Source organism: Dendrobates tinctorius, unplaced genomic scaffold, assembly GCF_039654945.1.
Source record: "Dendrobates tinctorius isolate UK_male_01 unplaced genomic scaffold, ASM3965494v1 ptg000475l, whole genome shotgun sequence".
NCBI lineage: Eukaryota > Metazoa > Chordata > Amphibia > Anura > Dendrobatidae > Dendrobates > Dendrobates tinctorius.
Window position 1 is genome coordinate 617,023 of NW_027362137.1, and position 12,924 is coordinate 629,946.

Genomic DNA, 12,924 nt, shown 5'->3' on the forward strand with positions numbered 1-12,924 from the left:
GAGTGTCAGTGACATGGCGGCTAATCACCACGGAGAGGAAGGTGCAGAATTTGTCTACCGGCCAAACCTGCTGCACCCCATCACTAACAGGGCCTTATGAGTATGGAGGCTGTATCTTATGTGTATTAGGGGGTGTATCTTATGAGTATGGGGGGCTGTATCTTATGTGTATTAGGGGGTTTATCTTATGTGTATAGGAGGCCATATCTTATGTGTATGCGGGGGTGTATCTTATGTGTATGGGGGGCCGCATCTTTTGTGTATTAGGGGGTGTATCTTATGTGTATGGGGGGCCGCATCTTTTGTGTATTAGGGGGTGTATCTTAAGTGTATGGGGGGCCATATCTTATCTGTATGGGGGGCTGTATCTTATGTGTATTAGGGGGTGTATCTTATGTGTATGGGGGGCCATATCTTATCTGTATGGGGGGCTGTATCTTATGTGTATGGGGGGCCATATCTTATCTGTATGGGGGGCTGTATCTTAAGTGTAATTAAAAAATTTAAATTAAATCAAATTTATTATCGCCAAGTACATATTACATATATACAAGGAATTCTTTGTGGCAAAGAGGCAACATAATATATAACAACAGATACAACAAGTAACATCTAACAAGACAGATACAGTATATAGTCTACACATGACGATTTAATTGTTGAACAGAGAGTGGATAGAAGCTGTTCATATGGCGGTTGGTGCTGCATTTGGGGACATTTGGGTAATGCAGCGGTAATCACACAGTGTGGTAAAGAAGCAGTGACCCAGGTTAATCCAACTTTAGTCTTTATTTTGGCAAATCACAACAAAAAAGGAAACATCCTCCAGATCGCAGCCGGATCGTCCATAACAGTCCATGACACGCCTTTGCCGTGGGTGACTACACTACTATATCTCTCGTGGGTGCATCAGTGGTTTTGCTTTCTCTGGCCTGTGTTCAGACTACACATACCAGTCTTGCAAAGAACTTCCTACTCTGTTGTTTGCAAACCAAAAACTGACACATCCAGACCTAAACTGAAAGCTTAAATGGGAATCGTGGACATGGGCCACTCCGAAAACCCGGAATGAAGGGAGAGACCCATCCCACTACCAATCCTATAGGTCTCTCCAAAAATAAAAGCCTACTTCAGGTCTACCTGAATAACTTACTTTTATGTTACATTGTAACCACATCTGTAATCACAATGTTCTCCAGCTGGTTCATTATGCTTCTTTGCGCATCCTAGGGGTTGACACGTGATGGTCCTCGCTTGTCATTCGCCTCACTGTCTCACATATCTCCCATCCCTGATCAAATGTTCAAACTTGTGGGTTTGAACAACTGTCACCATACAGGGGGCCCGTGACAGGACATCCGCATTCACTTGCAACTTTCCCTCTCGATGTTCCACAGAAAAACTAGAATTTTGCAGTGACAGAAACCATCTGGTGACTCGAGCATTCATCTCCTTAGCATTTTTCATCCAGACCAAGGGTAAATGGTCCATTGCCAGTCGAAACTGTCACCCAAGCACATAATAATGTAGAGACCCCATGGCCCACTTAATGGCCAGGCACTCCTTCTCCACTACGCTATAATTTTTTTCTGCCATGGTAAGTTTCCTACTCAAGTAGGTGTCCGCACAGCGCCACCTTCATAGACTTGAAGGCATCATCCACCTGAGGATTCCACTGGACCATGACTGACTTCATCCCTTTAGTAAATCGGTCAGCGGTGCCGATCTCCCAGCAAAATTAGGTACAAACCGTCTATAATATCCAATGATACAGAGGAACGCCATCACGTGTTTCGTAGTCAGAGGCCAGGGTCAGTTTTGAATGACCTCGCTTGCACCTGGGACAAGTGGGTATGCCAATTGGTACTAAAGATGATAATATCATCCAAATACGCTGACACTTCTGATGAGGCTTTAACGCTATGTCCATCAGCCTCTGGACCGTGGTCGGGGCCCCATGTAACCCAAAAGGAAAGATGACATAGTGATTATGCCTGAGGGTCTCTATGAAGGCGTTCTTTTCTTTCAATGACTCTGTCAGAGGCACCTGCCAGTAATGCTTGGTCAGATCGAGCCTGGTGAAGTATTGTGCCTGCCCCAGTCTTTCTATCAGCTCATCCACTCGGGGCATTGGATAAAGGTCAAATGTTGACACCCCATTCAATTTTTGGAAATCGTTACACTATCGTAACGATTTGTCCAGCTTCGAATCATTACAATGGGACTAGCCCACTCACTCCGGGATTCCTCAGTTATTCCTAGCTGGAACATTTGTTTTACCTCACCTGCGATGGCTTGTCTCCAGGCTTCTGGCACTCTGTATGGTTTCATTTGTACCCTTACCTGAGGCTTGGTGACAATGTCATGTTGGATCACAGATGTATGGCTGGGCACTTCTGAGAATACGTCCTTATTCTGCTGCACCAACTTCTGAGCCTCTCGTCGCTGCTGTTGAGAGAGAGTGTCTCTTATCTTTACCTCTCTCAGCCTCCTCCCGGGCCAGTGTTGGAGGGTCCCCAGACGATATGACCGTAGTCACATCCATACTCATACATTCCCGGTTTTTCCATGCTTTTAACAGATTTATATGATACAATTGTTCTGGTTTTCTCTTCCTGGGCTGGTATGTTCTGTAATTCACCTCTCCAACCTTTTCCCGGACTCCATACGGCCCTTGCCACTTGGCTATGAGCTTACTTTCTGCTGTGAATACTAAGACTAATACCCGATCCCCTTCTTTAAAGGACCTGACCGTGGCCTTTCTAATATACAGCTCTGCTCTGTTCTTCCTGGGCATCCACTAGATGTATAAGCATCACCGCCCTAGTCCGATCCCGCACACTCGCCATGTGCTCTATTACTTTTTTATGGAAAGTAGGCTCCTGTTCCCATGTCTCGTTGGCTAGGTCCAGCAGGCCCCGGGGATGTCTACCATATAAAAACTCGAATGGAGAGAACCCCTTAGAAGACGGTGGTGCCTCTTGGACGGCAAACATTAAATCGGGCAATAACATGTCCCAATCCCTCCCATCCTTTCAGACCACTTTTTTAAGCATTGATTTTAGGATTTTGTTGAACCATTCCACTAGACCATCGGTCTGTGGGTGGTACACCAGCATGCAAAACTGTTTTATCTGGAGCAGCTTACACAGCTCCTTTGTTACCTTAGACAAAAAAGGAGTCCCCTGATCAGTAAAGATCTCCTTAGGTAGCCCGAGGTGGCAGAACACAGCAAACAGCTCCTGGCAATAAGTTTAGCTGAGGTGTGGTGAAGAGGGATTACCATAATCCACTACCACCACTATGTGTTGGTGGCCATGAGCTGACTGTACAATGGGCCCTATCAGATCCATAGCAATCCGCTCAAAAGGTACAGTGGGTACGGAAAGTATTCACACCCCTTTACATTTTTCAGTCTTTGTTTCATTGCAGCCATTTGGTAAATTCAAACAAGATCATTTTTTTCTCATTAATGTGCACTCTGCACCCCATCCTGACTGAAAAAAAGATCAGATATGTAGAATTTTTTGCAAATTTATTAAAAAAGAAAAAACGAAATATCACATGGTTATAAGTACTCAGATCCTTTGCTCAGACACTCATATTTAACCCCTTACCTACAATTGACGTAATATTCCATCCATGTGACCATGGACCTAATTACCATGGACGGAATATTACGTCATCGCGATCAGCGGCGCCCACGTGGTGAGCGCCGCTGATCGCGGCCGAGTGTCAGCTAATTATCATAGCTGACACCCGGCACAATGTGTCAGGGGCGGTCACGGACTGCCCCCGACACGTTAACCCCTTGCACACCGCGATCAAACACGATCGCGGTGTACCGGGGGTTAAAGGGAAGCATCGGCAGGGAGGGGGCTGCTGCGGAGGGCTCCTTTCCTGCAGGTCCCCGGATCCAATATGGCGACAGGGACCTCCGGGGGCCTGCAGGAAGCTGGCTTCCTCAGTGCCTGCAAAGCGCAGGCATGAGGAAGCCTGTGCAGTGCCTGTGACAGATTGCTGATCTGTCACAGTGATCTGTGATGTGACAGATCAGCGATCTGTCACAGGACAGTTATGTCCCCCCCTGGGACATTGTAATAAAGTAAAAAACAAATTAAAAAAAAGTGTAAAAATAATTTTAAAAAAAATCGCTAAATGAATTAAAAAAAAAAAAAAAATATTCCCCAATAAATTCATTTTTTGGAAATAAAAAAAAACAAAACAATAAAAGTACACATATTTGGTATCGCCGCATCCGTAACGACCCGCCCTATAAAACTGTCCCAATAGTTAACCCCTTAAGCGAACCCCTTAAAAAATAAAAATAAAAAACGAAGCAAAAAATAATGATTTATTATCATACCACCGAACAAAAAGTGCAATAACGCGCGATCAAAAAGACGCATATAAATATCCATGGTACCGCTGAAAACGTCATCTTGTCCCGCAAAAAACAAGCCACCACACAGCATCATCAGCGAAAAAATAAAAAAGTTATAGCTCGCAGAATAAAGTGATGCAAAAATAATTATTTTTTATATAAAATTGTTTTCATTGCATAAAAGTGCCAAAACATAAAAAAACGACCTAAATGAGGTATCGCTGTAACCATACTGACCCGAAGAATAAAACCGCCTTATAAATTTTACCGCACCCGGAACGGCGAAAACGCACCACCCAAAAGAAATTCATGAAACGCTGGTTTTTGTTCATTCTGCGTCCCAAAAAACGAAATAAAAAGCGATCAAAAAATGTCACATGCCCGAACATGATACCAATAAAAGCGTCAACTCGTCCCGCAAAAAATAAGACCTCACATGACTCGGAGGGTCAAAATATGGAAAAATTGTAGCTCTCAATATGTGGTGATGCAAAAACTATTTTTACAATAAAAAGCGTCTTTTAGCGTCTGACAGCTGCCAAACATAAAAACCGCCATAAATAGTAAATCAAACCCCCCGTTATCTCCCCCTTAGTTAGGAAAAAATAATAAAATTAAAAAATGTATTTATTTCCATTTTCCCATTAGGGTTAGGGCTAGGGCTAGGGTTAGGGCTAGGGTTAGGGTTAGGGCTAGGGTTAGGGTTAGAATTGGGGGTTTCCACTATTTGCGCACATCAGGTGCTCTCCAAATGCAACATGGCGTCTGATCTCAATTCCAGCCAATTCTGCGTTGAAAAAGTCAAATGGTGCTCCTTCCCTTCCAAGCTCTGCCATGCACCCAAACAGTGTTTTACCCCCTCATATGGGGTATCAGCCTACTCAGGACAATTTGCAAAACAACTTTTGGGGTCCTATTTCTCCTGTTGCCCTTAGGAAAATAAAAATTTTGGGGCAAAAATATCATTTTTGTGGAAAAAAATTTTTTTGTTATTTTCACGCCTGGGCGTTATAAACTTCTGTGAAGCACTTGGGGGTTCAAAGTTCTCACCACACATCTAGATAAGTTCCTTGGGGGGGTCTAGTTTCCAAAATGGTGTCATTTGTGGGGGGTTTCCACTGTTTTGGTACATCAGGGGTTTTCCAAACGCGACATGGTGTCCGATCTCAATTCCAGCCAAAAAAGTCAAATGGCGCTGCTTGCCTTCCGAGCTCTGCCATGTGCCCAAATAGTCATTTACACCCACATATGGGGTATCAGCGTACTCAGGACAAATTGCACAATAACTTTTAGGGTCCTTTTACCCTTGGGGAAATAAAAATTGGGGGTGAAAAGATCATTTTTTGGAAAAAATATGATTTTTTAATTGTACCGCTGTACATTATAAACTTCTGTGAAGCCCTTGTGGGTTCAAAGTTCTCACCACATATCTAGATAAGTTCCTTAGGGGGTCTAGTTTCAAAAATGGGGTCACTTGTGGAGGGTTTTCACTGTTTAGGCACATCAGGGGCTCTCCAAACGCGACATGGCGTCCGATCAGAATTCCAGCCAATTTTGCATTGAAAAAGTCAAACGGCGCTCCTTCCCTTCTGAGTTCTGCCATGCGCCGAAACAGTGGTTCCCCCCCCCACATATCAAGTATCAGCGTGCTCAGGACAGATTGCACAATAATTTTTGCAGTCCAATTTCTCCTGTTACACTTGGTAAAATAAAAAAAATTGAACCTGAAGTAATTTTTTTTGTGAAAAAAAGTTAAATGTTAATTTTTTTTAAATATTCAAAAAATTCCTGTGACGCACCTGAAGGGTTAATAAACTCCTTGAATGTGGTTTTAAGCACCTTAAGGGGTGCAGTTTTTAGAATGGTGTCACTTTTGGGTATTTTCTATCATATAGACCCCTCAAAGTGGCTTCAAATGTGATGTGGTCCGTAAAAATAAAATGGTGTTGCAAAAATGAGAGATCGCTGGTCAACTTTTAACCCTTATATCTTACTAACAAATAAAAATTTTGGTTCCAGAATTGTGCTGATGTAAAGTAAACATGTGGCAAATGTTACTTATTAACTTTTTTGTGTGCCGTATCGCTGTGATTTAAGGGCATAAAAATTCAAAGTTGGAAAATTGCGGAATTTTCAAAATTTTCGCCAAATTTCCGTTTTTCTCACAAATAAACGCAAGTTATTTGAATGAAATTTTACCACTAACATGAAGTACAATATGTCACGAGAAAACAATGTCAGAATCACCGGGATCCACGGAAGCGTTCCAGAGTTATGACCTCATAAAGGTACAGTGGTCAGAATTGTAAAAATTGGCCCGGTAGTTAACGTGCAAACCACCCTTGGTAGTGAAGGGGTTAAAGGGGGTTTTACTGATTTTGTGACGTTATAGCGATATCGCTATGTGTGATACTCACCTCCGACCGGCTCCCCCGCTGTCCATCGCTGATTGCGCGAGATCGGGCGGCTCCATTTCTCGTCGTCCGCTTCCTGCTGAGACTTCCTGCTGTGGGAGACGAGCGACGCGTGGAGGCGGGCGGGAGGACGCAGGATCGCTGTGTGTGAAAGGTGAGTATCGTGCGCTGTGTCGCTGCTGCATCGCTGTGAGATCTTTCTGTGTGAAAGCTCACTAGCGATCATTTAGCGATGCACCAGCGATCCTGACCGGGTCGGATCGCTGGTCGGATCGCTGGTGCATCGCTAAATATAAAAGGGCCTTAAGTCCCATGCTGTCCATTTCCTTGTGATCCTCCTTGAGATGGTTCTACTCCTTCATTGAAGTCCAGCTGTGTGTAATTAACACTAGGACTACTGAGGTAGTCATTTTGACTACTTCGCACTATGTATTTCTCCTCTGTGACTACATTTTTTGGAATTCCGGCTTGAGACTCGGTGACTTTTCCTCAAATTGGATGTTAAAAAAGATTTTGTGGCAATAAATAATTTAGGTGCAAAAATTGCGCATTTATTTCAACATTCACCTATAACTACTAAAGGTAGTCATTTTGACTACCTGCTATATTTTGCTGTCCTTTTGTCACTAAAAGTTGCTGTAAAGTTTTGTGCATAATTTTTTCACTGTATCTTATTTACCCTGATGTTCATATAGATGTAGTTCAATTCAGATGTCAACTTTTCACATTTTCATTGTGTTACCTGGTTGTATTATGACTGGGGAATACCGTTATGCAAAGCGATAATGTCTAGGGACCGTTTTGTAGAAATTCTGCATTACCTCAGATTTGATGAGAAGTCCAATCGATCGCAGAGACTGCAAACCGACAAATTTGCTCTCTTTTCTATTGTGTGGGACAGGTTTATTGCCAATTGCATTGCTTGTTACAAACCTGGCCCATACATTACGGTTGATGAACAACTTTTCCCAAGCAAAACCAGGTGTCCTTTCACACAGTATATACCTTCCAAGCCAGATAAATATGGCCATAAATTTTGGCTAGCTGTAGATAAGGATAGTAAATATGTTGTAAATGGCTTCCCTTATCTGGGTAAAGATGATTCACACCGTGCTGATGACCGTTTAGCTGACCACGTAGTCATGAAACTACTGCAGCCGTTTTTGAAAAAAGGACGAAATGTAACCACTGATAATTATTTTACATCAGTAAAACTTGCCAAACAGCTAAAAAGCCAGGGAACGACTATCGTGGGAACGCTAAATAAGATAAGACGAGAAGTGCCTAAAGAAATAAAAACAATGAAAGAAAAGTTGTACAGCACTAAAGTCTATAAAAATGAGGATAATTTTACACTTACCGTGTATCAAGGTAAGCCAACCAAAAATGTGATAATTCTGAGTTCCGTCCATCCCGATGTTCTTGTTGCTTCTGAATCTCCAAAAAAAACTCCAGAAACTCTAAAGTTTTCTAATGAAACAAAATATGGAGTAGATGTAGTAGATCAGATGGCACGCAAATACAGCACAAGAACAGATACTAGGAGATGGCCTGTTCACGCATTTGAAAATACCTTAGACTTAGCGGGTATAAATGCTTGGATATTATACAAGGAGATGACCACCGGACAAATGTCACGCATTTTTGCAAAAGCTTGTCACAGAGTTGAGTGGTCCGTATGTTGTATCTAGGGGAAAGGGTGGCATGTCCCAAGTTGCTACATCTTCAGATGTGATGTCTCAAAAAAAATTTTGCCAGATAAAAGCAAAATGCAAAAATAATCGATCTGTTGGAAATTGTATGACTTGCCATAAGTCTTTGTGTGGGCAATGTACCGCTGATAGGACTTGATTTGTAAAGGCACACACCTGTCTATATAAGACCTCACAGCTCACAGTGCATGTCACACCAAATGAGAATCATGAGGTCAAAAGAACTGGCCAAGGAGCTCAGAGACAGAATTGTGGCAAGGCACAAATCTGGCCAAGGTTACAAAAGAATTTCTGTAGTACTCAATGTTCCTAAGAGCAGAGTGGCCTCCATAATCCTTTAATGGAAGAAGTTTGGGACCACCAGAACTCTTCCTAGACCTGGCCGTCCAGCCAAACTGAGCAATCGTGGGAGAAGAGCCTTGGTGAGAGAAGTAAAGAAGAACCCCAAGATCACTGTGGCTGAGCTCCACAGATGCAGTAGGGAGATGGGAGAAAGTTCCATAAAGTTAACTATCACTGCAGCCCTCCACCAGTCGGGCCTATATGGTAGAGTGGCCCGACAGAAGCCTTTCCTCGGTGCAAGACATATGAAAGCACGCATAGAGTTTGCTAAAAAACACATGAATTACTCCCAGACTATGAAAAATAAGATTCTTTGGTCTGATGAGACGAAGATAGAACTTTTTGGTGATAATTCTAAGCGGTATGTGTGGAGAAAGCCAGGCACTGCGCATCACCTGCCCAATACAATCCAAACAGTGAAACATGGTGGTGGCAGCATCATGCTATGGGGGTGTTTTTCAGCTGCAGGGACAGGACCACTGGTTGCAATTGAAGGAAACATGAATGCAGCCAAGTACAGAGATATCCTGGATGAAAGAGTGTTCTGGACCTCAGACTTGGCCGAAAGTTCACCTTCCAACAAAACAATGACCCTAAGCACACAGCTAAAATAACAAAGGAGTCGCTTCAGAACACCTCTGTGACCATTCTTGACCGGCCCAGCCCGAGCCCTGACCTAAACCCAATTGAGCATCTCTGGAGAGACCTGAAAATGGCTGTCCACCAACGTTCACCATCCAACCTGACGGAACTGGAGAGGAACTGCAAGGAAGAATGGCAGAGGATCCCCAAATCCAGGGGTGAAAAACTTGTGGCATCATTCCCAAGAAGACTCATGGCTGTACTAGCTCAAAAGGTGTGTCTACTCAACACTGAGCAAAGGGGCTGAAGACTTATAACCATGGGAGATTTCGGTTTTTCTTTTTTAATAAATTTGCAAAAATGTCTACATTTCTGTTTTTTTTTCAGTCAAAACGGGGTGCAGAGTACACATTAATGAGCAAAAAATGAACTTTTCTGAATTTACCAAATGGCTGCAATGAAACAGAGTGAAAAATGTAAAGGGGTCTGAATACTTTCTGTACCTACTGTACCTGTATAACAGGCAGAGGCACCAATGGACTACGGAAACCTGCGGTTGATGTGGTCAACTGACACTCTGGACAAGACTTACAAAACCTCTGAACATCAGCATAAATTGCGGGCAAAAATAACCGCTGCAGAATCCGCTCTTGCGTCTTTTTAACCCCTATGTGACCTCCCAGCATATTTGTTGGCCATTTTGAGCATCACCTGGCCGTATGATTTGGGGCACTACCAGCTGTTCCACTATTTCGTCCCAGATTTTGTCAACAGCATAAAGCAAATTCTGGTTGATCGCCATACTTGGAAAAAGTGTCTCTGCCCCAGGCTGCTGAATCACCCCATTTATTTCTATCATCCTTTCCCAAGTCAGTGTGGAATCCTAGAGCTGGGCTGTCCCAAATGTTCCCCGGGATACTTCCAGCTTGGGGATCATCAGGGTCTCCTCAACCTCTCCTGCCAGTTCCTCTAGGGGAAACCTATCGGGTTTACACTCTGTCCCTAGGTGGATGATCCCTGTGGCAGGTATACTTGACTCAGGATCTTGTAATTCTGCACCCAGACAGACATTTATTCTGGAAGGGCTAATTTTTCTCTCCCATAAGGACCAAAACAGGGGCAAGTCTCTTCCCCACACGGAGTGGAAAAGGTAACCTCCTCTGTCAGATACTCCTGGAGTTCACCGTGTATACAGAATTACCCGACTTTCCTCTCAGTGGGTTCTAGGCCGGAAATCAGTGACCCATGAACGATGGTCACTTGGCTCCCTGAGTCCAAGAGAGCTTCTGCTCGGTGTCCATTGCCATGCAACTGGCACAGATGGGGTTCACCAGCTGGACAGACAGCATCCGCGGTATAGATAGTCTGAGCATACATAGATACCCAGTGAGTAAACCCACAGTCCATAGGTTCAGAGGGCAGTTGGCAGCCACATATAATGGCCCTTGGCATCGACAGCACCTGATAGCGGTGGCACCGTTAGTCCACAATACCGGTTTAGGGAAAACTGGTCTCCTGCCACGCTTACTCCGGGGTACCCCCTCTGTATGGGCTCGGTTCTGTCTGACCCCAGCAGAGGGTCGTGTCCCTTTTCCAGCTACTGGGCTTGGCACAATAGCCACAGTGGGACAGAGTCCCATATAAAGTCCTGAGTGGCTGTATACTGCTCGATCAGGCCAACCATCTGGTCTAGGTTGCCCGGGTCCCCTTGCCCCACTCAATGCTCTATGGCGGCTGGCAAAGCTCTCACAAACCGGTTGACCACTACTCTTTCTACCTTCTGACAAGGTGTCAAGGTCTCAGGCTGGAGCCATCTTTTGACTAGCTGCAACAAGTCATACGCCTGAGAACTAGCGGGTCGAGCCTCCACAAAGGACCAATGAAATACCCGTTGTACCTGTACATATGTGCAGGGTCAGACTGGGGTTTCTGGGGCCCACCAGGGTAATGGAATCTAGGGGCCCACCCTACAGCTATATGCAAATATCTGTCAGTCGTTATCCCCATTATAGAGAAGCATTGGCTGTAAAACACAGGCGGCTCTTGCACATCTACTGTGGCCCCCATAACTGGGATGTATAATTATGGTAGTTTACATTAATGGGCTTCTTTGATTGAAACAAGTTATCACCGATCTATGGGCTCCACAGGATAGGTGATCGCTTAGGTCCGACCATTAGAAACTGCACCAACTGGAAGAATGGCAAAGTTTTATCGTTGATAGGACATTTATCCCCATTTTAAAATGGAGCGGCAGGTGGGATGTCTGACCGCAGCTCCATTCATTCTCTTTGGGGCTTCTAGAAAAAAAACAAGTGCAGCCATGAAGGGAATGAATGGATCAGTAGTCAAGTTGGACATGCCACTCCAGTCTAATGTGGATAAAAAGTTCCACATTTTGCTGAATGGGTCCCAACAGTCAGGCCCCCCACCAATCAATACGTTATCACTTATCCTGTGGAGCGGTGATTACTTTTTTCCACAGGAATCACCCTGTAAGTGCATCTCTGCTGCTGTGTACTAAGTATTTAATCTCTAATGGAAATAAAGAATATTCTCCTAATTAATATCAGAGAGAACACTGCCATACACAACACAATCACCTATACGAAGACCAATACCACCACATACAGGGGATAAATACCACCACACCATGACCAGACCACATAGTGACCGAATAATGCTACACATAAGGGACAAATACTGCCACACCAAGACCAGACCACATAGTGATCGAATAATACTACTTACAAGGAAAAATACTGCCACACCATCACCAGGCCACATATTACCACCACATAGTTACTGAATAATATGACATATTACCAGCATATAGGGACCAAATAATACCACATACAAGGAGAAATACTGCCACACCGTGACCTGACCACAAATTACCACCACATACTGACCGAATACTACAAGACTGATCATGAATACAAACCACAATACTAACAACACTGTTATTACCACCAGTGACATTATACACAGGAGCTCTGTATATAGTGTAAATGCACAGGTAATACAGGGATCACCGGTGACATTATATACAGGGGCTCTGTATATAGTGTCAGTGTACAGGTAATACAGTGATCACCAATGACATTGTACACAGGAGCTCTGTATATAGTGTAAATGCACAGGAAATACAGTGATCACCAGTGACATTATACACAGGAGCTCTGTATATAGTGTAAATGCACAGGAAATACAGTGATCACAGGTGACATACACAGGATCTCTGTATATAGTGTCAATGCACAGGTAATACAGTGATCACAGGTGACTATACACAAGAGCTCTGTATATAGGGTCAGTGTACAATATAATACAGTGATCACCAGTGACATTATACACAGGGACTCTGTATATAATGTCAGTGTACAGGTAATACAGTGATCACCAGTGACATTATACACAGGAGCTTTGTATATAGTGTCTGTGTACAGATAATACAGTGATCACCAGTGACATTATACACAGGGACTCT

At 43.7% G+C, this 12,924-nt stretch overlaps 1 protein-coding gene across 1 annotated transcript in view; it reads left to right on the forward strand.

The window, feature by feature from the left end:
* Positions 1-12,924, forward strand: part of HSF2BP (heat shock transcription factor 2 binding protein) — a 115,390-nt gene that overhangs the window by 61,248 nt on the left and 41,218 nt on the right. The window lies entirely within an intron of this gene.